Here is a 23,157-nt window from a genome sequence, read left to right as displayed (position 1 = left end):
CCAATTATTCTTGTGTTTTATGTTTAGATTACTGAATACTAAAAGAATGCTGTGCAAACAATACTTATTCTTCAAAGGAAGAGATGTACAAGAACACGAGGACATGCACTGAAACTGGAGGGAGGTAGACTTAGAGGAAATTTGAAGAAAAATTACTTCACAGAAAGGGTAGTTGATAAATAGAAAAGCCTCCCATCCGATGTTGTTTAAGCTAAATGGTGAAACAATTTAAACACGCTTGGGAAAGGCATAAGAATATCTTTAAGAGAAATGTAAGGAGCAAATAGGATTGAAGTTGCCTAAAAGATACATGAAAAGGAGCAGACTACATGGGCCAAGTGGTTCTTATCTGCCATCAAATTCTGTTTCTATGTAATACATTATTTCAATAGCCAATTTCTATATGAACTGAACTTTAGAATTTTAAAACTAATCATAGTGTCTTTATCATTTAAGAATAATTTAATTAATTTAACTCTAATGTAATTTGATCTTGATTGGAATGCAGATGGGAAAATCGATCAATTCTTAGGTCTTTAAAAGTTTCTATGCCCTTTAATTCATTCAATCATTGTGCTTCATATTGCTGAGAAATAAATGGGATCAAGATATCAATGTCTGGTAGAGGAAAGATTGAAAGACTGTGGATGTCCTGAGCATGCTTCTCAATGTCGGTCATTTTGAGTGTAAAACATAACCAAAGAGTAAGAAAAAATTGTCAGAAGTGGGATTTGAACCCACGCCTCTTTACAGAGACAAGAATTCCCATTAACTGGAAGAGTAGAATCTTGAGTCTGGCGCCTTAGACCACTCGGCCATCCTGACAAGCACATCAGAATATCCGAACCTGCTTCCTGTTAGGGTTTATCATTTTACTATTTATATTTTTGATTGTGATTTTGACAAATAATTTGGACTTGTTGAAAAAGGGGTCATTAAATCAAGATCTTAGATTTATGCATTTCCTCTAAAAGCTGTTTCTTAAATAACATTATTTAGGAAAAATGGCTCAAGCTAAAGTGTTATCCTTCAAAATTACTGTTGCCACCCTTTACTAAGGTCTTCATCCTAGCAGAACAGATTAGTTTGTCTTAGAAGAAAATTGTATATCATGTTATATGTAAAGTCTAAGAGCCTTAAAATACTTTCGATGCCAATTATTCTTGTGTTTTATGTTTAGATTACTGAATACTAAAAGAATGTTGTGCAAACAATATTTATTCTTCAAAGGAAGAGATGTACAAGAACATGAGGACATGCACTGAAACTGAAGGGAGGTAGACTTAGAGGAAATTTGAAGAAAAATTACTTCACAGAAAGGGTAATTGATAAATAGAAAAGCCTCCCATCCGATGTTGTTGAAGCTAAATGGTGAAACAATTTAAATACGCTTGGGATAGGCATAAGAATATCCTTAAAAGAAATGTAAGGAGCAAATAGGGTTGAAGTTGCCTAAAGGATACATGAAAAGGAGCAGACTACGTGGGCCAAGTGGTTCTTATCTGCCATCAAATTCTGTTTCTATGTAAAACATTATTTCAACCGCCAATTTCTACATGAACTGAACTTTAGAATTTTAAAACTAATCATAGTGTCTTTATCATTTAAGAATAATTTAATTAATTTAAGTCTAATGTAATTTGATCTTGATTGGAATGTAGATGGGAAAATCGATCAATTCTTAGGTCTTTAAAAGTTTCTATGCCCTTTAATTCATTCAATCATTGTGCTTCATATTGCTTAGAAATAAATGGGATCAAGATATCAATGTCTGGGAGAGGAAAGATTGAAAGACTGTGAATGTCCTGAGCATACTTCTCAATGTCAGTCATTTTGAGTGTAAAACATAACCAAAGAGCAAAAATATATTGTCAGAAGTGGGATTTGAACCTACGCCTCTTTATAGAGACCAGAATTCCCATTAACTGGAAGAGTAGAATCTTGAGTCTGGTGTCTTAGACCGCTCGGCCATCCTGACATGCACATCAGTATGTCCAAACCTGCTTCCTGTTAGGGTTTATCATTTTACTATTTATATTTTTGATTGTGATTTTGACAAATAATTTGGCCTTGTTGAAAATGGGGTCATTAAATCAAGATCTTAGATTAATGCATTTCCTCTAAAAGCTGTTTCTTAAATAACATTATTTAGGAAAAATGTCTCAAGCTAAAGTGTTATCCTTCAAAATTACTGTTGCCACCCTTTACTAAGGTCTTCATCCTAGCAGAACAGATTAGTTTGTCTTAGAAGTAAATTGTATATCACGTTATATGTAAAGTCTAAGAGCCTTAAAATACTTTCGATGCCAATTATTCTTGTGTTTTATGTTTAGATAACTGAATACTAAAAGAATGTTGTGCAAACAATACTTATTCTTCAAAGGAAGAGATGTACAAGAACACGAGGACATGCACTTAAACTGGAGGGAGGTAGACTTAGAGGAATTTTGAAGAAAAATTACTTCACAGAAAGGGTAGTTGATAAATAGAAAAGCCTCCCATCCGATGTTGTTGAAGCTAAATGGTGAAACAATTTAAACATGCTTGGGATAGGCATAAGAATATCCTTAAGAGAAATGTAAGGAGCAAATAGGATTGAAGTTGCCTAAAGGATACATGAAAAGGAGCAGACTACATGGGCCAAGTGGTTCTTATCTGCCATCAAATTCTGTTTCTATGTAATACATTATTTCAATAGCCAATTTCTATATGAACTGAACTTTAGAATTTTAAAACTAATCATAGTGTCTTTATCATTTAAGAATAATGTAATTAATTTAACTCTAATGTAATTTGATCTTGATTGGAATGCAGATGGGAAAATCGATCAATTCTTAGGTCTTTAAAAGTTTCTATGCCCTTTAATTCATTCAATCATTGTGCTTCATATTGCTGAGAAATAAATGGGATCAAGATATCAATGTCTGGTAGAGGAAAGATTGAAAGACTGTGGATGTCCTGAGCATACTTCTCAATGTCAGTCATTTTGAGTGTAAAACATAACCAAAGAGCAAAAATATATTGTCAGAAGTGGGATTTGAACCTATGCCTCTTTACAGAGACCAGAATTCCCATTAACTGGAAGAGTAGAATCTTGAGTCTGGTGTCTTAGACTGCTCGGCCATCCTGACAAGCACATAAGTATGTCCAAACCTGCTTCCTGTTAGGGTTTATCATTTTACTATTTAGATTTTTGATTGTGATTTTGACAAATAATTTGGCCTTGTTGAAAAAGGGGTCATTAAATCAAGATCTTAGATTAATGCATTTCCTCTAAAAGCTGTCTCTTAAATAACATTATTTAGGAAAAATGGCTCAAGCTAAAGTGTTATCCTTCAAAATTACTGTTGCCACCCTTTACTAAGGTCTTCATCCTAGCAGAACAGACTAGTTTGTCTTAGAAGTAAATTGTATATCACGTTATATGTAAAGTCTAAGAGCCTTAAAATACTTTCGATGCCAATTATTCTTGTGTTTTATGTTTAGATTACTGAATACTAAAAGAATGTTGTGCAAACAATACTTATTCTTCAAAGGAAGAGATGTACAAGAACACGAGGACATGCACTGAAACTGGAGGGAGGTAGACTTAGAGGAAATTTGAAGAAAAATTACTTCACAGAAAGGGTAGTTGATAAATAGAAAAGCCTCCCATCCGATGTTGTTGAAGCTAAATGGTGAAACAATTTAAACACGCTTGGGATAGGCATAAGAATATCCTTAAGAGAAATGTAAGGAGCAAATAGGATTGAAGTTGCCAAAAGGATACATGAAAAGGAGCAGACTACGTGGGCCAAGTGGCTCTTATCTGCCATCAAATTCTGTTTCTATGTAAAACATTATTTCAACAGTCAATTTCTACATGAACTGAACTTTAGAATTTTAAAACTAATCATAGTGTCTTTATCATTTAAGAATAATTTAATTAATTTAAGTCTAATGTAATTTGATCTTGATTGGAATGTAGATGGGAAAATCGATCAATTCTTAGGTCTTTAACAGTTTCTATGCCCTTTAATTCATTCAATCATTGTGCTTCATATTGCTTAGAAATAAATGGGATCAAGATATCAATGTCTGGGAGAGGAAAGATTGAAAGACTGGATGTCCTGAGCATACTTCTCAATGTCGGTCATTTTGAGTGTAAAACATAACCAAAGAGCAAGAAAATATTGTCAGAAGTGGGATATGAACCCACGCCTCTTTACAGAGACCAGAATTACCATTAACTGGAAGAGTAGAATCTTGAGTCTGGCGCCTTAGACCACTCGGCCATCCTGACAAGCACATCAGTATATCCGAACCTGCTTCCTGTTAGGGTTTATCATTTTACTATTTATATTTTTGATTGTGATTTTGACAAATAATTTGGACTTGTTGAAAAAGGGGTCATTAAATCAAGATCTTAGATTTATGCATTTCCTCTAAAAGCTGTTTCTTAAATAACATTATTTAGGAAAAATGGCTCAAGCTAAAGTGTTATCCTTCAAAATTACTGTTGCCACCGTTTACTAAGGTCTTCATCCTAGCAGAACAGATTAGTTTGTCTTAGAAGTAAATTGTATATCACGTTATATGTAAAGTCTAAGAGCCTTAAAATACTTTCGATGCCAATTATTCTTGTGTTTTATGTTTAGATTACTGAATACTAAAAGAATGTTGTGCAAACAATACTTATTCTTCAAAGGAAGAGATGTACAAGAACACGAGGACATGCACTGAAACTGGAGGGAAGTAGACTTAGAGGAAATTTGATGAAAAATTACTTCACAGAAAGGGTAGTTGATAAAAAGAAAAGCCTCCCATCCGATGTTGTTGAAGCTAAACGGTGAAACAATTTAAACACGCTTCGGATAGGCATAAGAATATCCTTAAGAGAAATGTAAGGAGCAAATAGGGTTGAAGTTGCCTAAAGGATACATGAAAAGGAGCAGACTACATGGGCCAAGTGGTTCTTATCTGCCATCAAATTCTGTTTCTATGTAATACATTATTTCAATAGCCAATTTCTACATGAACTGAACTTTAGAATTTTAAAACTAATCATAGTGTCTTTATCATTTAAGAATAATTTAATTAATTTAACTCTAATGTAATTTGATCTTGATTGGAATGCAGATGGGAAAATCGATCAATTCTTAGGTCTTTAAAAGTTTCTATGCCCTTTAATTCATTCAATCATTGTGCTTCATATTGCTGAGAAATAAATGGGATCAAGATATCAATGTCTGTGAGAGGAAAGATTGAAAGACTGTGGATGTCCTGAGCATACTTCTCAATGTCGGTCATTTTGAGTGTAAAACATAACCAAAGAGTAAGAAAATATTGTCAGAAGTGGGATTAGAACCCACACCTCTTTACAGAGACCATTAACTGGAAGAGTAGAATCTTGAGTCTGGCGCCTTAGACCACTCGGCCATCCTGACAAGCACATCAGTATATCCGAACCTGCTTCCTGTTAGGGTTTATCATTTTACTATTTATATTTTTGATTGTGATTTTGACAAATAATTTGGACTTGTTGAAAAAGGGGTCATTAAATCAAGATCTTAGATTTATGCATTTCCTCTAAAAGCTGTTTCTTAAATAACATTATTTAGGAAAAATGGCTCAAGCTAAAGTGTTATCCTTCAAAATTACTGTTGCCACCCTTTACTAAGGTCTTCATCCTAGCAGAACAGATTAGTTTGTCTTAGAAGAAAATTGTATATCATGTTATATGTAAAGTCTAAGAGCCTTAAAATACTTTCGATGCCAATTATTCTTGTGTTTTATGTTTAGATTACTGAATACTAAAAGAATGTTGTGCAAACAATATTTATTCTTCAAAGGAAGAGATGTACAAGAACATGAGGACATGCACTGAAACTGAAGGGAGGTAGACTTAGAGGAAATTTGAAGAAAAATTACTTCACAGAAAGGGTAATTGATAAATAGAAAAGCCTCCCATCCGATGTTGTTGAAGCTAAATGGTGAAACAATTTAAATACGCTTGGGATAGGCATAAGAATATCCTTAAAAGAAATGTAAGGAGCAAATAGGGTTGAAGTTGCCTAAAGGATACATGAAAAGGAGCAGACTACGTGGGCCAAGTGGTTCTTATCTGCCATCAAATTCTGTTTCTATGTAAAACATTATTTCAACCGCCAATTTCTACATGAACTGAACTTTAGAATTTTAAAACTAATCATAGTGTCTTTATCATTTAAGAATAATTTAATTAATTTAAGTCTAATGTAATTTGATCTTGATTGGAATGTAGATGGGAAAATCGATCAATTCTTAGGTCTTTAAAAGTTTCTATGCCCTTTAATTCATTCAATCATTGTGCTTCATATTGCTTAGAAATAAATGGGATCAAGATATCAATGTCTGGGAGAGGAAAGATTGAAAGACTGTGGATGTCCTGAGCATACTTCTCAATGTCAGTCATTTTGAGTGTAAAACATAACCAAAGAGCAAAAATATATTGCCAGAAGTGGGATTTGAACCTATGCCTCTTTACAGAGACCAGAATTCCCATTAACTGGAAGAGTAGAATCTTGAGTCTGGTGTCTTGGACCACTCGGCCATCCTGACAAGCACATCAGTATGTCCAAACCTGCTTCCTGTTAGGGTTTATCATTTTACTATTTATATTTTTGATTGTGATTTTGACAAATAATTTGGCCTTGTTGAAAAAGGGGTCATTAAATCAAGATCTTAGATTAATGCATTTCCTCTAAAAGCTGTTTCTTAAATAACATTATTTAGGAAAAATGGCTCAAGCTAAAGTGTTATCCTTCAAAATTACTGTTGCCACCCTTTACTAAGGTCTTCATCCAAGCAGAACAGATTAGTTTGTCTTAGAAGTAAATTGTATATCACGTTATATGTAAAGTCTAAGAGCCTTAAAATACTTTCGATGCCAATTATTCTTGTGTTTTATGTTTAGATAACTGAATACTAAAAGAATGTTGTGCAAACAATACTTATTCTTCAAAGGAAGAGATGTACAAGAACACGAGGACATGCACTGAAACTGGAGGGAGGTAGACTTAGAGGAAATTTGAAGAAAAATTACTTCACAGAAAGGGTAGTTGATAAATAGAAAAGCCTCCCATCCAATGTTGTTGAAGCTAAACGGTGAAACAATTTAAACATGCTTTGGATAGGCATAAGAATATCCTTAAGAGAAATGTAAGGAGCAAATACGGTTGAAGTTGCCTAAAGGATACATGAAAAGGAGCAGACTACATGGGCCAAGTGGTTCTTATCTGCCATCAAATTCTGTTTCTATGTAATACATTATTTCAATAGCCAATTTCTATATGAACTGAACTTTAGAATTTTAAAACTAATCATAGTGTCTTTATCATTTAAGAATAATTTAATTAATTTAACTCTAATGTAATTTGATCTTGATTGGAATGCAGGTGGGAAAATCGATCAATTCTTAGGTCTTTAACAGTTTCTATGCCCTTTAATTCATTCAATCATTGTGCTTCATATTGCTGAGATCTAAATGGGATCAAGATATCAATGTCTGGGAGAGGAAAGATTGAAAGACTGTGGATGTCCTGAGCATACTTCTCAATGTCGGTCATTTTGAGTGTAAAACATAACCAAAGAGTAAGAAAATATTGTGAGAAGTGGGATTTGAACCCACGCCTCTTTACAGAGACCAGAATTCCCATTAACTTGAAGAGTAGAATCTTGAGTCTGGCGCCTTAGACCACTCGGCCATCCTGACAAGCACATCAGTATATCCGAACCTGCTTCCTGTTAGGGTTTATCATTTTACTATTTATATTTTTGATTGTGATTTTGACAAATAATTTGGACTTGTTGAAAAAGGGGTCATTAAATCAAGATCTTAGATTTATGCATTTCCTCTAAAAGCTGTTTCTTAAATAACATTATTTAGGAAAAATGGCTCAAGCTAAAGTGTTATCCTTCAAAATTACTGTTGCCACCCTTTACTAAGGTCTTCAGCCTAGCAGAACAGATTAGTTTGTCTTAGGAGAAAATTGTATATCATGTTATATGTAAAGTCTAAGAGCCTTAAAATACTTTCGATGCCAATTATTCTTGTGTTTTATGTTTAGATTACTGAATACTAAAAGAATGATGTGCAAACAATACTTATTCTTCAAAGGAAGAGATGTACAAGAACATGAGGACATGCACTGAAACTGAAGGGAGGTAGACTTAGAGGAAATTTGAAGAAAAATTACTTCACAGAAAGGGTAGTTGATAAATAGAAAAGCCTCCCATCCAATGTTGTTGAAGCTAAACGGTGAAACAATTTAAACACGCTTTGGATAGGCATAAGAATATCCTTAAGAGAAATGTAAGGAGCAAATAGGGTTGAAGTTGCCTAAAGGATACATGAAAAGGAGCAGACTACATGGGCCAAGTGGTTCTTATCTGCCATCAAATTCTGTTTCTATGTAATACATTATTTCAATAGCCAATTTCTACATGAACTGAACTTTAGAATTTTAAAACTAATCATAGTGTCTTTATCATTTATGAATAATTTAATTAATTTAACTCTAATGTAATTTGATCTTGATTGGAATGTAGATGGGAAAATCGATCAATTCTTAGGTCTTTAAAAGTTTCTATGCCCTTTAATTCATTCAGTCATTGTGCTTCATATTGCTTAGAAATAAATGGGATCAAGATATCAATGTCTGGGAGAGGAAAGATTGAAAGACTGTGGATGTCCTGAGCATACTTCTCAATGTCAGTCATTTTGAGTGTAAAACATAACCAAAGAGCAAAAATATATTGTCAGAAGTGGGATTTGAACCTATGCCTCTTTACAGAGACCAGGATTCCCATTAACTGGAAGAGTAGAATCTTGAGTCTGGTGTCTTAGACCACTCGGCCATCCTGACAAGCACATCAGTATGTCCAAACCTGCTTCCTGTTAGGGTTTATCATTTTACTATTTATATTTTTGATTGTGATTTTGACAAATAATTTGGCCTTGTTGAAAAAGGGGTCATTAAATCAAGATCTTAGATTAATGAATTTCCTCTAAAAGCTGTTTCTTAAATAACATTATTTAGGAAAAATGGCTCAAGCTAAAGTGTTATCCTTCAAAATTACTGTTGCCACCGTTTACTAAGGTCTTCATCCTAGCAGAACAGATTAGTTTGTCTTAGAAGTAAATTGTATATCACGTTATATGTAAAGTCTAAGAGCCTTAAAATACTTTCGATGCCAATTATTCTTGTGTTTTATGTTTAGATTACTGAATACTAAAAGAATGCTGTGCAAACAATACTTATTCTTCAAAGGAAGAGATGTACAAGAACACGAGGACATGCACTGAAACTGGAGGGAGGTAGACTTAGAGGAAATTTGAAGAAAAATTACTTCACAGAAAGGGTAGTTGATAAATAGAAAAGCCTCCCATCCGATGTTGTTTAAGCTAAATGGTGAAACAATTTAAACACGCTTGGGAAAGGCATAAGAATATCTTTAAGAGAAATGTAAGGAGCAAATAGGATTGAAGTTGCCTAAAAGATACATGAAAAGGAGCAGACTACATGGGCCAAGTGGTTCTTATCTGCCATCAAATTCTGTTTCTATGTAATACATTATTTCAATAGCCAATTTCTATATGAACTGAACTTTAGAATTTTAAAACTAATCATAGTGTCTTTATCATTTAAGAATAATTTAATTAATTTAACTCTAATGTAATTTGATCTTGATTGGAATGCAGATGGGAAAATCGATCAATTCTTAGGTCTTTAAAAGTTTCTATGCCCTTTAATTCATTCAATCATTGTGCTTCATATTGCTGAGAAATAAATGGGATCAAGATATCAATGTCTGGTAGAGGAAAGATTGAAAGACTGTGGATGTCCTGAGCATGCTTCTCAATGTCGGTCATTTTGAGTGTAAAACATAACCAAAGAGTAAGAAAAAATTGTCAGAAGTGGGATTTGAACCCACGCCTCTTTACAGAGACAAGAATTCCCATTAACTGGAAGAGTAGAATCTTGAGTCTGGCGCCTTAGACCACTCGGCCATCCTGACAAGCACATCAGAATATCCGAACCTGCTTCCTGTTAGGGTTTATCATTTTACTATTTATATTTTTGATTGTGATTTTGACAAATAATTTGGACTTGTTGAAAAAGGGGTCATTAAATCAAGATCTTAGATTTATGCATTTCCTCTAAAAGCTGTTTCTTAAATAACATTATTTAGGAAAAATGGCTCAAGCTAAAGTGTTATCCTTCAAAATTACTGTTGCCACCCTTTACTAAGGTCTTCATCCTAGCAGAACAGATTAGTTTGTCTTAGAAGAAAATTGTATATCATGTTATATGTAAAGTCTAAGAGCCTTAAAATACTTTCGATGCCAATTATTCTTGTGTTTTATGTTTAGATTACTGAATACTAAAAGAATGTTGTGCAAACAATATTTATTCTTCAAAGGAAGAGATGTACAAGAACATGAGGACATGCACTGAAACTGAAGGGAGGTAGACTTAGAGGAAATTTGAAGAAAAATTACTTCACAGAAAGGGTAATTGATAAATAGAAAAGCCTCCCATCCGATGTTGTTGAAGCTAAATGGTGAAACAATTTAAATACGCTTGGGATAGGCATAAGAATATCCTTAAAAGAAATGTAAGGAGCAAATAGGGTTGAAGTTGCCTAAAGGATACATGAAAAGGAGCAGACTACGTGGGCCAAGTGGTTCTTATCTGCCATCAAATTCTGTTTCTATGTAAAACATTATTTCAACCGCCAATTTCTACATGAACTGAACTTTAGAATTTTAAAACTAATCATAGTGTCTTTATCATTTAAGAATAATTTAATTAATTTAAGTCTAATGTAATTTGATCTTGATTGGAATGTAGATGGGAAAATCGATCAATTCTTAGGTCTTTAAAAGTTTCTATGCCCTTTAATTCATTCAATCATTGTGCTTCATATTGCTTAGAAATAAATGGGATCAAGATATCAATGTCTGGGAGAGGAAAGATTGAAAGACTGTGAATGTCCTGAGCATACTTCTCAATGTCAGTCATTTTGAGTGTAAAACATAACCAAAGAGCAAAAATATATTGTCAGAAGTGGGATTTGAACCTACGCCTCTTTATAGAGACCAGAATTCCCATTAACTGGAAGAGTAGAATCTTGAGTCTGGTGTCTTAGACCGCTCGGCCATCCTGACATGCACATCAGTATGTCCAAACCTGCTTCCTGTTAGGGTTTATCATTTTACTATTTATATTTTTGATTGTGATTTTGACAAATAATTTGGCCTTGTTGAAAATGGGGTCATTAAATCAAGATCTTAGATTAATGCATTTCCTCTAAAAGCTGTTTCTTAAATAACATTATTTAGGAAAAATGTCTCAAGCTAAAGTGTTATCCTTCAAAATTACTGTTGCCACCCTTTACTAAGGTCTTCATCCTAGCAGAACAGATTAGTTTGTCTTAGAAGTAAATTGTATATCACGTTATATGTAAAGTCTAAGAGCCTTAAAATACTTTCGATGCCAATTATTCTTGTGTTTTATGTTTAGATAACTGAATACTAAAAGAATGTTGTGCAAACAATACTTATTCTTCAAAGGAAGAGATGTACAAGAACACGAGGACATGCACTTAAACTGGAGGGAGGTAGACTTAGAGGAATTTTGAAGAAAAATTACTTCACAGAAAGGGTAGTTGATAAATAGAAAAGCCTCCCATCCGATGTTGTTGAAGCTAAATGGTGAAACAATTTAAACATGCTTGGGATAGGCATAAGAATATCCTTAAGAGAAATGTAAGGAGCAAATAGGATTGAAGTTGCCTAAAGGATACATGAAAAGGAGCAGACTACATGGGCCAAGTGGTTCTTATCTGCCATCAAATTCTGTTTCTATGTAATACATTATTTCAATAGCCAATTTCTATATGAACTGAACTTTAGAATTTTAAAACTAATCATAGTGTCTTTATCATTTAAGAATAATGTAATTAATTTAACTCTAATGTAATTTGATCTTGATTGGAATGCAGATGGGAAAATCGATCAATTCTTAGGTCTTTAAAAGTTTCTATGCCCTTTAATTCATTCAATCATTGTGCTTCATATTGCTGAGAAATAAATGGGATCAAGATATCAATGTCTGGTAGAGGAAAGATTGAAAGACTGTGGATGTCCTGAGCATACTTCTCAATGTCAGTCATTTTGAGTGTAAAACATAACCAAAGAGCAAAAATATATTGTCAGAAGTGGGATTTGAACCTATGCCTCTTTACAGAGACCAGAATTCCCATTAACTGGAAGAGTAGAATCTTGAGTCTGGTGTCTTAGACTGCTCGGCTATCCTGACAAGCACATAAGTATGTCCAAACCTGCTTCCTGTTAGGGTTTATCATTTTACTATTTAGATTTTTGATTGTGATTTTGACAAATAATTTGGCCTTGTTGAAAAAGGGGTCATTAAATCAAGATCTTAGATTAATGCATTTCCTCTAAAAGCTGTCTCTTAAATAACATTATTTAGGAAAAATGGCTCAAGCTAAAGTGTTATCCTTCAAAATTACTGTTGCCACCCTTTACTAAGGTCTTCATCCTAGCAGAACAGACTAGTTTGTCTTAGAAGTAAATTGTATATCACGTTATATGTAAAGTCTAAGAGCCTTAAAATACTTTCGATGCCAATTATTCTTGTGTTTTATGTTTAGATTACTGAATACTAAAAGAATGTTGTGCAAACAATACTTATTCTTCAAAGGAAGAGATGTACAAGAACACGAGGACATGCACTGAAACTGGAGGGAGGTAGACTTAGAGGAAATTTGAAGAAAAATTACTTCACAGAAAGGGTAGTTGATAAATAGAAAAGCCTCCCATCCGATGTTGTTGAAGCTAAATGGTGAAACAATTTAAACACGCTTGGGATAGGCATAAGAATATCCTTAAGAGAAATGTAAGGAGCAAATAGGATTGAAGTTGCCAAAAGGATACATGAAAAGGAGCAGACTACGTGGGCCAAGTGGCTCTTATCTGCCATCAAATTCTGTTTCTATGTAAAACATTATTTCAACAGTCAATTTCTACATGAACTGAACTTTAGAATTTTAAAACTAATCATAGTGTCTTTATCATTTAAGAATAATTTAATTAATTTAAGTCTAATGTAATTTGATCTTGATTGGAATGTAGATGGGAAAATCGATCAATTCTTAGGTCTTTAACAGTTTCTATGCCCTTTAATTCATTCAATCATTGTGCTTCATATTGCTTAGAAATAAATGGGATCAAGATATCAATGTCTGGGAGAGGAAAGATTGAAAGACTGGATGTCCTGAGCATACTTCTCAATGTCGGTCATTTTGAGTGTAAAACATAACCAAAGAGCAAGAAAATATTGTCAGAAGTGGGATATGAACCCACGCCTCTTTACAGAGACCAGAATTACCATTAACTGGAAGAGTAGAATCTTGAGTCTGGCGCCTTAGACCACTCGGCCATCCTGACAAGCACATCAGTATATCCGAACCTGCTTCCTGTTAGGGTTTATCATTTTACTATTTATATTTTTGATTGTGATTTTGACAAATAATTTGGACTTGTTGAAAAAGGGGTCATTAAATCAAGATCTTAGATTTATGCATTTCCTCTAAAAGCTGTTTCTTAAATAACATTATTTAGGAAAAATGGCTCAAGCTAAAGTGTTATCCTTCAAAATTACTGTTGCCACCGTTTACTAAGGTCTTCATCCTAGCAGAACAGATTAGTTTGTCTTAGAAGTAAATTGTATATCACGTTATATGTAAAGTCTAAGAGCCTTAAAATACTTTCGATGCCAATTATTCTTGTGTTTTATGTTTAGATTACTGAATACTAAAAGAATGTTGTGCAAACAATACTTATTCTTCAAAGGAAGAGATGTACAAGAACACGAGGACATGCACTGAAACTGGAGGGAAGTAGACTTAGAGGAAATTTGATGAAAAATTACTTCACAGAAAGGGTAGTTGATAAATAGAAAAGCCTCCCATCCGATGTTGTTGAAGCTAAACGGTGAAACAATTTAAACACGCTTCGGATAGGCATAAGAATATCCTTAAGAGAAATGTAAGGAGCAAATAGGGTTGAAGTTGCCTAAAGGATACATGAAAAGGAGCAGACTACATGGGCCAAGTGGTTCTTATCTGCCATCAAATTCTGTTTCTATGTAATACATTATTTCAATAGCCAATTTCTACATGAACTGAACTTTAGAATTTTAAAACTAATCATAGTGCCTTTATCATTTAAGAATAATTTAATTAATTTAAGTCTAATGTAATTTGATCTTGATTGGAATGTAGATGGGAAAATCGATCAATTCTTAGGTCTTTAAAAGTTTACATGCCCTTTAAATCAATCAATCATTGTGCTTCATATTGCTTAGAAATAAATGGGATCAAGATATCAATGTCTGGGAGAGGAAAGATTGAAAGACTGTGGATGTCCTGAGCATACTTCTCAATGTCAGTCATTTTGAGTGTAAAACATAACCAAAGAGCAAAAATATATTGTCAGAAGTGGGATTTGAACCTACACCTCTTTACAGAGACCAGAATTCCCATTAACTGGAAGAGTAGAATCTTGAGTCTGGTGTCTTAGACCGCTCGGCCATCCTGACATGCACATCAGTATGTCCAAACCTGCTTCCTGTTAGGGTTTATCATTTTACTATTTATATTTTTGATTGTGATTTTGACAAATAATTTGGCCTTGTTGAAAATGGGGTCATTAAATCAAGATCTTAGATTAATGCATTTCCTCTAAAAGCTGTTTCTTAAATAACATTATTTAGGAAAAATGGCTCAAGCTAAAGTGTTATCCTTCAAAATTACTGTTGCCACCCTTTACTAAGGTCTTCATCCTAGCAGAACAGATTAGTTTGTCTTAGAAGTAAATTGTATATCACGTTATATGTAAAGTCTAAGAGCCTTAAAATACTTTCGATGCCAATTATTCTTGTGTTTTATGTTTAGATTACTGAATACTAAAAGAATGTTGTGCAAACAATACTTATTCTTCAAAGGAAGAGATGTACAAGAACACGAGGACATGCACTGAAACTGGAGGGAAGTAGACTTAGAGGAAATTTGATGAAAAATTACTTCACAGAAAGGGTAGTTGATAAATAGAAAAGCCTCCCATCCGATGTTGTTGAAGCTAAACGGTGAAACAATTTAAACACGCTTCGGATAGGCATAAGAATATCCTTAAGAGAAATGTAAGGAGCAAATAGGGTTGAAGTTGCCTAAAGGATACATGAAAAGGAGCAGACTACATGGGCCAAGTGGTTCTTATCTGCCATCAAATTCTGTTTCTATGTAATACATTATTTCAATAGCCAATTTCTACATGAACTGAACTTTAGAATTTTAAAACTAATCATAGTGCCTTTATCATTTAAGAATAATTTAATTAATTTAAGTCTAATGTAATTTGATCTTGATTGGAATGTAGATGGGAAAATCGATCAATTCTTAGGTCTTTTAAAGTTTACATGCCCTTTAAATCAATCAATCATTGTGCTTCATATTGCTTAGAAATAAATGGGATCAAGATATCAATGTCTGGGAGAGGAAAGATTGAAAGACTGTGGATGTCCTGAGCATACTTCTCAATGTCGGTCATTTTGAGTGTAAAACATAACCAAAGAGCAAAAATATATTGTCAGAAGTGGGATTTGAACCTACGCCTCTTTACAGAGACCAGAATTCCCATTAACTGGAAGAGTAGAATCTTGAGTCTGGTGTCTTAGACCGCTCGGCCATCCTGACATGCACATCAGTATGTCCAAACCTGCTTCCTGTTAGGGTTTATCATTTTACTATTTATATTTTTGATTGTGATTTTGACAAATAATTTGGCCTTGTTGAAAATGGGGTCATTAAATCAAGATCTTAGATTAATGCATTTCCTCTAAAAGCTGTTTCTTAAATAACATTATTTAGGAAAAATGGTTCAAGCTAAAGTGTTATCCTTCAAAATTACTGTTGCCACCCTTTACTAAGGTCTTCATCCTAGCAGAACAGATTAGTTTGTCTTAGAAGTAAATTGTATATCACGTTATATGTAAAGTCTAAGAGCCTTAAAATACTTTCGATGCCAATTATTCTTGTGTTTTATGTTTAGATAACTGAATACTAAAAGAATGTTGTGCAAACAATACTTATTCTTCAAAGGAAGAGATGTACAAGAACACGAGGACATGCACTGAAACTGGAGGGAAGTAGACTTAGAGGAAATTTGAAGAAAAATTACTTCACAGAAAGGGTAGTTGATAAATAGAAAAGCCTCCCATCCGATGTTGTTGAAGCTAAATGGTGAAACAATTTAAACATGCTTGGGATAGGCATAAGAATATCCTTAAGAGAAATGTAAGGAGCAAATAGGATTGAAGTTGCCTAAAGGATACATGAAAAGGAGCAGACTACATGGGCCAAGTGGTTCTAATCTGCCATCAAATTCTGTTTCTATGTAATACATTATTTCAATAGCCAATTTCTATATGAACTGAACTTTAGAATTTTAAAACTAATCATAGTGTCTTTATCATTTAAGAATAATGTAATTAATTTAACTCTAATGTAATTTGATCTTGATTGGAATGCAGATGGGAAAATCAATCAATTCTTAGGTCTTTAAAAGTTTCTATGCCCTTTAATTCATTCAATCATTGTGCTTCATATTGCTGAGAAATAAATGGGATCAAGATATCTATGTCTGGTAGAGGAAAGATTGAAAGACTGTGGATGTCCTGAGCATGCTTCTCAATGTCGGTCATTTTGAGTGTAAAATATAACCAAAGAGTAAGAAAATATTGTCAGAAGTAGAATTTGAACCCACGCCTCTTTACAGAGACAAGAATCCCCATTAACTGGAAGAGTAGAATCTTGAGTCTGGCGCCTTAGACCACTCGGCCATCCTGACAAGCACATCAGTATATCCGAACCTGCTTCCTGTTAGGGTTTATCATTTTACTATTTATATTTTTGATTGTGATTTTGACAAATAATTTGGACTTGTTGAAAATGGGGTCATTAAATCAAGATCTTAGATTTATGCATTTCCTCTAAAAGCTGTTTCTTAAATAACATTATTTAGGAAAAATGGCGCAAGCTAAAGTGTTATCCTTCAAAATTACTGTTGCCACCCTTTACTAAGGTCTTCATCCTAGCAGAACAGATTAGTTTGTCTTAGAAGAAAATTGTATATCATGTTATATGTAAAGTCTAAGAGCCTTAAAATACTTTCGATGCCAATTATTCTTGTGTTTTATGTTTAGATTACTGAATACTAAAAGAATGTTGTGCAAACAATATTTATTCTTCAAAGGAAGAGATGTACAAGAACATGAGGACATGCACTGAAACTGAAGGGAGGTAGACTTAGAGGAAATTTGAAGAAAAATTACTTCACAGAAAGGGTAATTGATAATTAGAAAAGCCTCCCATCCGATGTTGTTGAAGCTAAATGGTGAAACAATTTAAATACGCTTGGGATAGGCATAAGAATATCCTTAAAAGAAATGTAAGGAGCAAATAGGGTTGAAGTTGCCTAAAGGATACATGAAAAGGAGCAGACTAAGTGGGCCAAGTGGTTCTTATCTGCCATCAAATTCTGTTTCTATGTAAAACATTATTTCAACCGCCAATTTCTACATGAACTGAACTTTAGAATTTTAAAACTAATCATAGTGTCTTTATCATTTAAGAATAATTTAATTAATTTAAGTCTAATGTAGTTTGATCTTGATTGGAATGTAGATGGGAAAATCGATCAATTCTTAGGTCTTTAAAAGTTTCTATGCCCTTTAATTCATTCAATCATTGTGCTTCATATTGCTTAGAAATAAATGGGATCAAGATATCAATGTCTGGGAGAGGAAAGATTGAAAGACTGTGGATGTCCTGAGCATACTTCTCAATGTCAGTCATTTTGAGTGTAAAACATAACCAAAGAGCAAAAATATATTGTCAGAAGTGGGATTTGAACCTACGCCTCTTTACAGAGACCAGAATTCCCATTAACTGGAAGAGTAGAATCTTGAGTCTGGTGTCTTAGACCGCTCGGCCATCCTGACAAGCACATAAGTATGTCCAAACCTGCTTCCTGTTAGGGTTTATCATTTTACTATTTAGATTTTTGATTGTGATTTTGACAAATAATTTGGCCTTGTTGAAAAAGGGGTCATTAAATCAAGATCTTAGATTAATGCATTTCCTCTAAAAGCTGTCTCTTAAATAACATTATTTAGGAAAAATGGCTCAAGCTAAAGTGTTATCCTTCAAAATTACTGTTGCCATCCTTTACTAAGGTCTTCATCCTAGCAGAACAGACTAGTTTGTCTTAGAAGTAAATTGTATATCACGTTATATGTAAAGTCTAAGAGCCTTAAAATACTTTCGATGCCAATTATTCTTGTGTTTTATGTTTAGATTACTGAATACTAAAAGAATGTTGTGCAAACAACACTTATTCTTCAAAGGAAGAGATGTACAAGAACACGAGGACATGCACTGAAACTGGAGGGAGGTAGACTTAGAGGAAATTTGAAGAAAAATTACTTCACAGAAAGGGTAGTTGATAAATAGAAAAGCCTCCCATCCGATGTTGTTGAAGCTAAATGGTGAAACAATTTAAACACGCTTGGGATAGGCATAAGAATATCCTTAAGAGAAATGTAAGGAGCAAATAGGATTGAAGTTGCCAAAAGGATACATGAAAAGGAGCAGACTACGTGGGCCAAGTGGCTCTTATCTGCCATCAAATTCTGTTTCTATGTAAAACATTATTTCAACAGTCAATTTCTACATGAACTGAACTTTAGAATTTTAAAACTAATCATAGTGTCTTTATCATTTAAGAATAATTTAATTAATTTAAGTCTAATGTAATTTGATCTTGATTGGAATGTAGATGGGAAAATCGATCAATTCTTAGGTCTTTAACAGTTTCTATGCCCTTTAATTCATTCAATCATTGTGCTTCATATTGCTTAGAAATAAATGGGATCAAGATATCAATGTCTGGGAGAGGAAAGATTGAAAGACTGTGGATGTCCTGAGCATACTTCTCAATGTCGGTCATTTTGAGTGTAAAACATAACCAAAGAGCAAGAAAATATTGTCAGAAGTGGGATTTGAACCCACGCCTCTTTACAGAGACCAGAATTCCCATTAACTGGAAGAGTAGAATCTTGAGTCTGGCGCCTTAGACCGCTCGGCCATCCTGACATGCACATCAGTATGCCCAAACCTGCTTCCTGTTAGGGTTTATCATTTTACTATTTATATTTTTGATTGTGATTTTGACAAATAATTTGGCCTTGTTGAAAATGGGGTCATTAAATCAAGATCTTAGATTAATGCATTTCCTCTAAAAGCTGTTTCTTAAATAACATTATTTAGGAAAAATGGCTCAAGCTAAAGTGTTATCCTTCAAAATTACTGTTGCCACCCTTTACTAAGGTCTTCATCCTAGCAGAACAGATTAGTTTGTCTTAGAAGTAAATTGTATATCACGTTATATGTAAAGTCTAAGAGCCTTAAAATACTTTCAATGCCAATTATTCTTGTGTTTTATGTTTAGATTACTGAATACTAAAAGAATGTTGTGCAAACAATACTTATTCTTCAAAGGAAGAGATGTACAAGAACACGAGGACATGCACTGAAACTGGAGGGAGGTAGACTGAGAGGAAATTTGATGAAAAATTACTTCACAGAAAGGGTAGTTGATAAATAGAAAAGCCTCCCATCCGATGTTGTTGAAGCTAAATGGTGAAACAATTTAAACACGCTTCGGATAGGCATAAGAATATCCTTAAGAGAAATGTAAGGAGCAAATAGGGTTGAAGTTGCCTAAAGGATACATGAAAAGGAGCAGACTACATGGGCCAAGTGGTTCTTATCTGCCATCAAATTCTGTTTCTATGTAATACATTATTTCAATAGCCAATTTCTACATGAACTGAACTTTAGAATTTTAAAACTAATCATAGTGTCTTTATCATTTAAGAATAATTTAATTAATTAAGTCTAATGTAGTTTGATCTTGATTGGAATGTAGATGGGAAAATCGATCAATTCTTAGGTCTTTAAAAGTGTCTATGCCCTTTAATTCATTCAATCATTGTGCTTCATATTGCTTAGAAATAAATGGGATCAAGATATCAATGTCTGGGAGAGGAAAGATTGAAAGACTGTGGATGTCCTGAGCATACTTCTCAATGTCAGTCATTTTGAGTGTAAAACATAACCAAAGAGCAAAAATATATTGTCAGAAGTGGGATTTGAACCTACGCCTCTTTATAGAGACCAGAATTCCCATTAACTGGAAGAGTAGAATCTTGAGTCTGGTGTCTTAGACCGCTCGGCCATCCTGACAAGCACATCAGTATGTCCAAACCTGCTTCCTGTTAGGGTTTATCATTTTACTATTTATATTTTTGATTGTGATTTTGACAAATAATTTGGCCTTGTTGAAAAAGGGGTCATTAAATCAAGATCTTAGATTAATGCATTTCCTCTAAAAGCTGTTTCTTAAATAACATTATTTAGGAAAAATGGCTCAAGCTAAAGTGTTATCCTTCAAAATTACTGTTGCCACCCTTTACTAAGGTCTTCATCCTAGCAGAACAGATTAGTTTGTCTTAGAAGTAAATTGTATATCACGTTATATGTAAAGTCTAAGAGCCTTAAAATACTTTCGATGCCAATTATTCTTGTGTTTTATGTTTAGATTACTGAATACTAAAAGAATGTTGTGCAAACAATACTTATTCTTCAAAGGAAGAGATGTACAAGAAGACGAGGACATGCACTGAAACTGGAGGGAGGTAGACTTAGAGGAAATTTGAAGAAAAATTACTTCACAGAAAGGGTAGTTGATAAATAGAAAAGCCTCCCATCCGATGTTGTTGAAGCTAAATGGTGAAACAATTTAAACACGCTTCGGATAGGCATAAGAATATCCTTAAGAGAAATTTAAGGAGCAAATAGGATTGAAGTTGCCAAAAGGATACATGAAAAGGAGCAGACTACGTGGGCCAAGTGGTTCTTATCTGCCATCAAATTCTGTTTCTATGTAAAACATTATTTCAACAGTCAATTTCTACATGAACTGAACTTTAGAATTTTAAAACTTATCATAGTGTCTTTATCATTTAAGAATAATTTAATTAATTTAAGTCTAATGTAATTTGATCTTGATTGGAATGTAGATGGGAAAATCGATCAATTCTTAGGTCTTTAACAGTTTCTATGCCCTTTAATTCATTCAATCATTGTGCTTCATATTGCTTAGAAATAAATGGGATCAAGATATCAATGTCTGGGAGAGGAAAGATTGAAAGACTGTGGATGTCCTGAGCATACTTCTCAATGTCAGTCATTTTGAGTGTAAAACATAACCAAAGAGCAAAAATATATTGTCAGAAGTGGGATTTGAACCTACGCCTCTTTACAGAGACCAGAATTCCCATTAACTGGAAGAGTAGAATCTTGAGTCTGGTGTCTTAGACCGCTCGGCCATCCTGACAAGCACATAAGTATGTCCAAACCTGCTTCCTGTTAGGGTTTATCATTTTACTATTTAGATTTTTGATTGTGATTTTGACAAATAATTTGGCCTTGTTGAAAAAGGGGTCATTAAATCAAGATCTTAGATTAATGCATTTCCTCTAAAAGCTGTCTCTTAAATAACATTATTTAGGAAAAATGGCTCAAGCTAAAGTGTTATCCTTCAAAATTACTGTTGCCACCCTTTACTAAGGTCTTCATCCTAGCAGAACAGACTAGTTTGTCTTAGAAGTAAATTGTATATCACGTTATATGTAAAGTCTAAGAGCCTTAAAATACTTTCGATGCCAATTATTCTTGTGTTTTATGTTTAGATTACTGAATACTAAAAGAATGTTGTGCAAACAATACTTATTCTTCAAAGGAAGAGATGTACAAGAACACGAGGACATGCACTGAAACTGGAGGGAGGTAGACTTAGAGGAAATTTGAAGAAAAATTACTTCACAGAAAGGGTAGTTGATAAATAGAAAAGCCTCCCATCCGATGTTGTTGAAGCTAAATGGTGAAACAATTTAAACACGCTTGGGATAGGCATTAGAATATCCTTAAGAGAAATGTAAGGAGCAAATAGGATTGAAGTTGCCAAAAGGATACATGAAAAGGAGCAGACTACGTGGGCCAAGTGGCTCTTATCTGCCATCAAATTCTGTTTCTATGTAAAACATTATTTCAACAGTCAATTTCTACATGAACTGAACTTTAGAATTTTAAAACTAATCATAGTGTCTTTATCATTTAAGAATAATTTAATTAATTTAAGTCTAATGTAATTTGATCTTGATTGGAATGTAGATGGGAAAATCGATCAATTCTTAGGTCTTTAACAGTTTCTATGCCCTTTAATTCATTCAATCATTGTGCTTCATATTGCTTAGAAATAAATGGGATCAAGATATCAATGTCTGGGAGAGGAAAGATTGAAAGACTGTGGATGTCCTGAGCATACTTCTCAATGTCGGTCATTTTGAGTGTAAAACATAACCAAAGAGCAAGAAAATATTGTCAGAAGTGGGATTTGAACCCACGCCTCTTTACAGAGACCAGAATTCCCATTAACTGGAAGAGTAGAATCTTGAGTCTGGCGCCTTAGACCGCTCGGCCATCCTGACATGCACATCAGTATGCCCAAACCTGCTTCCTGTTAGGGTTTATCATTTTACTATTTATATTTTTGATTGTGATTTTGACAAATAATTTGGCCTTGTTGAAAATGGGGTCATTAAATCAAGATCTTAGATTAATGCATTTCCTCTAAAAGCTGTTTCTTAAATAACATTATTTAGGAAAAATGGCTCAAGCTAAAGTGTTATCCTTCAAAATTACTGTTGCCACCCTTTACTAAGGTCTTCATCCTAGCAGAACAGATTAGTTTGTCTTAGAAGTAAATTGTATATCACGTTATATGTAAAGTCTAAGAGCCTTAAAATACTTTCGATGCCAATTATTCTTGTGTTTTATGTTTAGATTACTGAATACTAAAAGAATGTTGTGCAAACAATACTTATTCTTCAAAGGAAGAGATGTACAAGAACACGAGGACATGCACTG

The 23,157-nt window shown here is 33.7% G+C and overlaps 7 non-coding genes across 7 annotated transcripts; all 7 read right to left on the bottom strand.

The window, feature by feature from the left end:
* Positions 1-716: 716 nt before the first annotated feature.
* On the bottom strand, positions 717-825 carry TRNAL-CAA (transfer RNA leucine (anticodon CAA)). The gene is made up of 2 exons: positions 788-825; positions 717-762 (listed from the first exon to the last, which is right to left on the bottom strand). It is a non-coding gene; the product is annotated as a tRNA-Leu (tRNA).
* A 3,348-nt stretch (positions 826-4,173) lies between these two features.
* Positions 4,174-4,282, bottom strand: TRNAL-CAA (transfer RNA leucine (anticodon CAA)). The gene is made up of 2 exons: positions 4,245-4,282; positions 4,174-4,219 (listed from the first exon to the last, which is right to left on the bottom strand). It is a non-coding gene; the product is annotated as a tRNA-Leu (tRNA).
* Positions 4,283-7,623: 3,341 nt separating this feature from the next.
* TRNAL-CAA (transfer RNA leucine (anticodon CAA)) lies at positions 7,624-7,732 on the bottom strand. The gene is made up of 2 exons: positions 7,695-7,732; positions 7,624-7,669 (listed from the first exon to the last, which is right to left on the bottom strand). It is a non-coding gene; the product is annotated as a tRNA-Leu (tRNA).
* Positions 7,733-9,929: 2,197 nt separating this feature from the next.
* TRNAL-CAA (transfer RNA leucine (anticodon CAA)) lies at positions 9,930-10,038 on the bottom strand. The gene is made up of 2 exons: positions 10,001-10,038; positions 9,930-9,975 (listed from the first exon to the last, which is right to left on the bottom strand). It is a non-coding gene; the product is annotated as a tRNA-Leu (tRNA).
* A 3,348-nt stretch (positions 10,039-13,386) lies between these two features.
* TRNAL-CAA (transfer RNA leucine (anticodon CAA)) lies at positions 13,387-13,495 on the bottom strand. The gene is made up of 2 exons: positions 13,458-13,495; positions 13,387-13,432 (listed from the first exon to the last, which is right to left on the bottom strand). It is a non-coding gene; the product is annotated as a tRNA-Leu (tRNA).
* A 5,656-nt stretch (positions 13,496-19,151) lies between these two features.
* TRNAL-CAA (transfer RNA leucine (anticodon CAA)) lies at positions 19,152-19,260 on the bottom strand. The gene is made up of 2 exons: positions 19,223-19,260; positions 19,152-19,197 (listed from the first exon to the last, which is right to left on the bottom strand). It is a non-coding gene; the product is annotated as a tRNA-Leu (tRNA).
* A 3,349-nt stretch (positions 19,261-22,609) lies between these two features.
* Positions 22,610-22,718, bottom strand: TRNAL-CAA (transfer RNA leucine (anticodon CAA)). The gene is made up of 2 exons: positions 22,681-22,718; positions 22,610-22,655 (listed from the first exon to the last, which is right to left on the bottom strand). It is a non-coding gene; the product is annotated as a tRNA-Leu (tRNA).
* Between the last annotated feature and the right edge of the window lie 439 nt (positions 22,719-23,157).

This window comes from Taudactylus pleione, unplaced genomic scaffold (assembly GCF_031769625.1).
Source record: "Taudactylus pleione unplaced genomic scaffold, aTauple2 ptg000612l, whole genome shotgun sequence".
NCBI lineage: Eukaryota > Metazoa > Chordata > Amphibia > Anura > Myobatrachidae > Taudactylus > Taudactylus pleione.
Note: the sequence above shows the minus strand (reverse complement) of the source record. Positions and strands in the feature narration are given on the sequence as shown.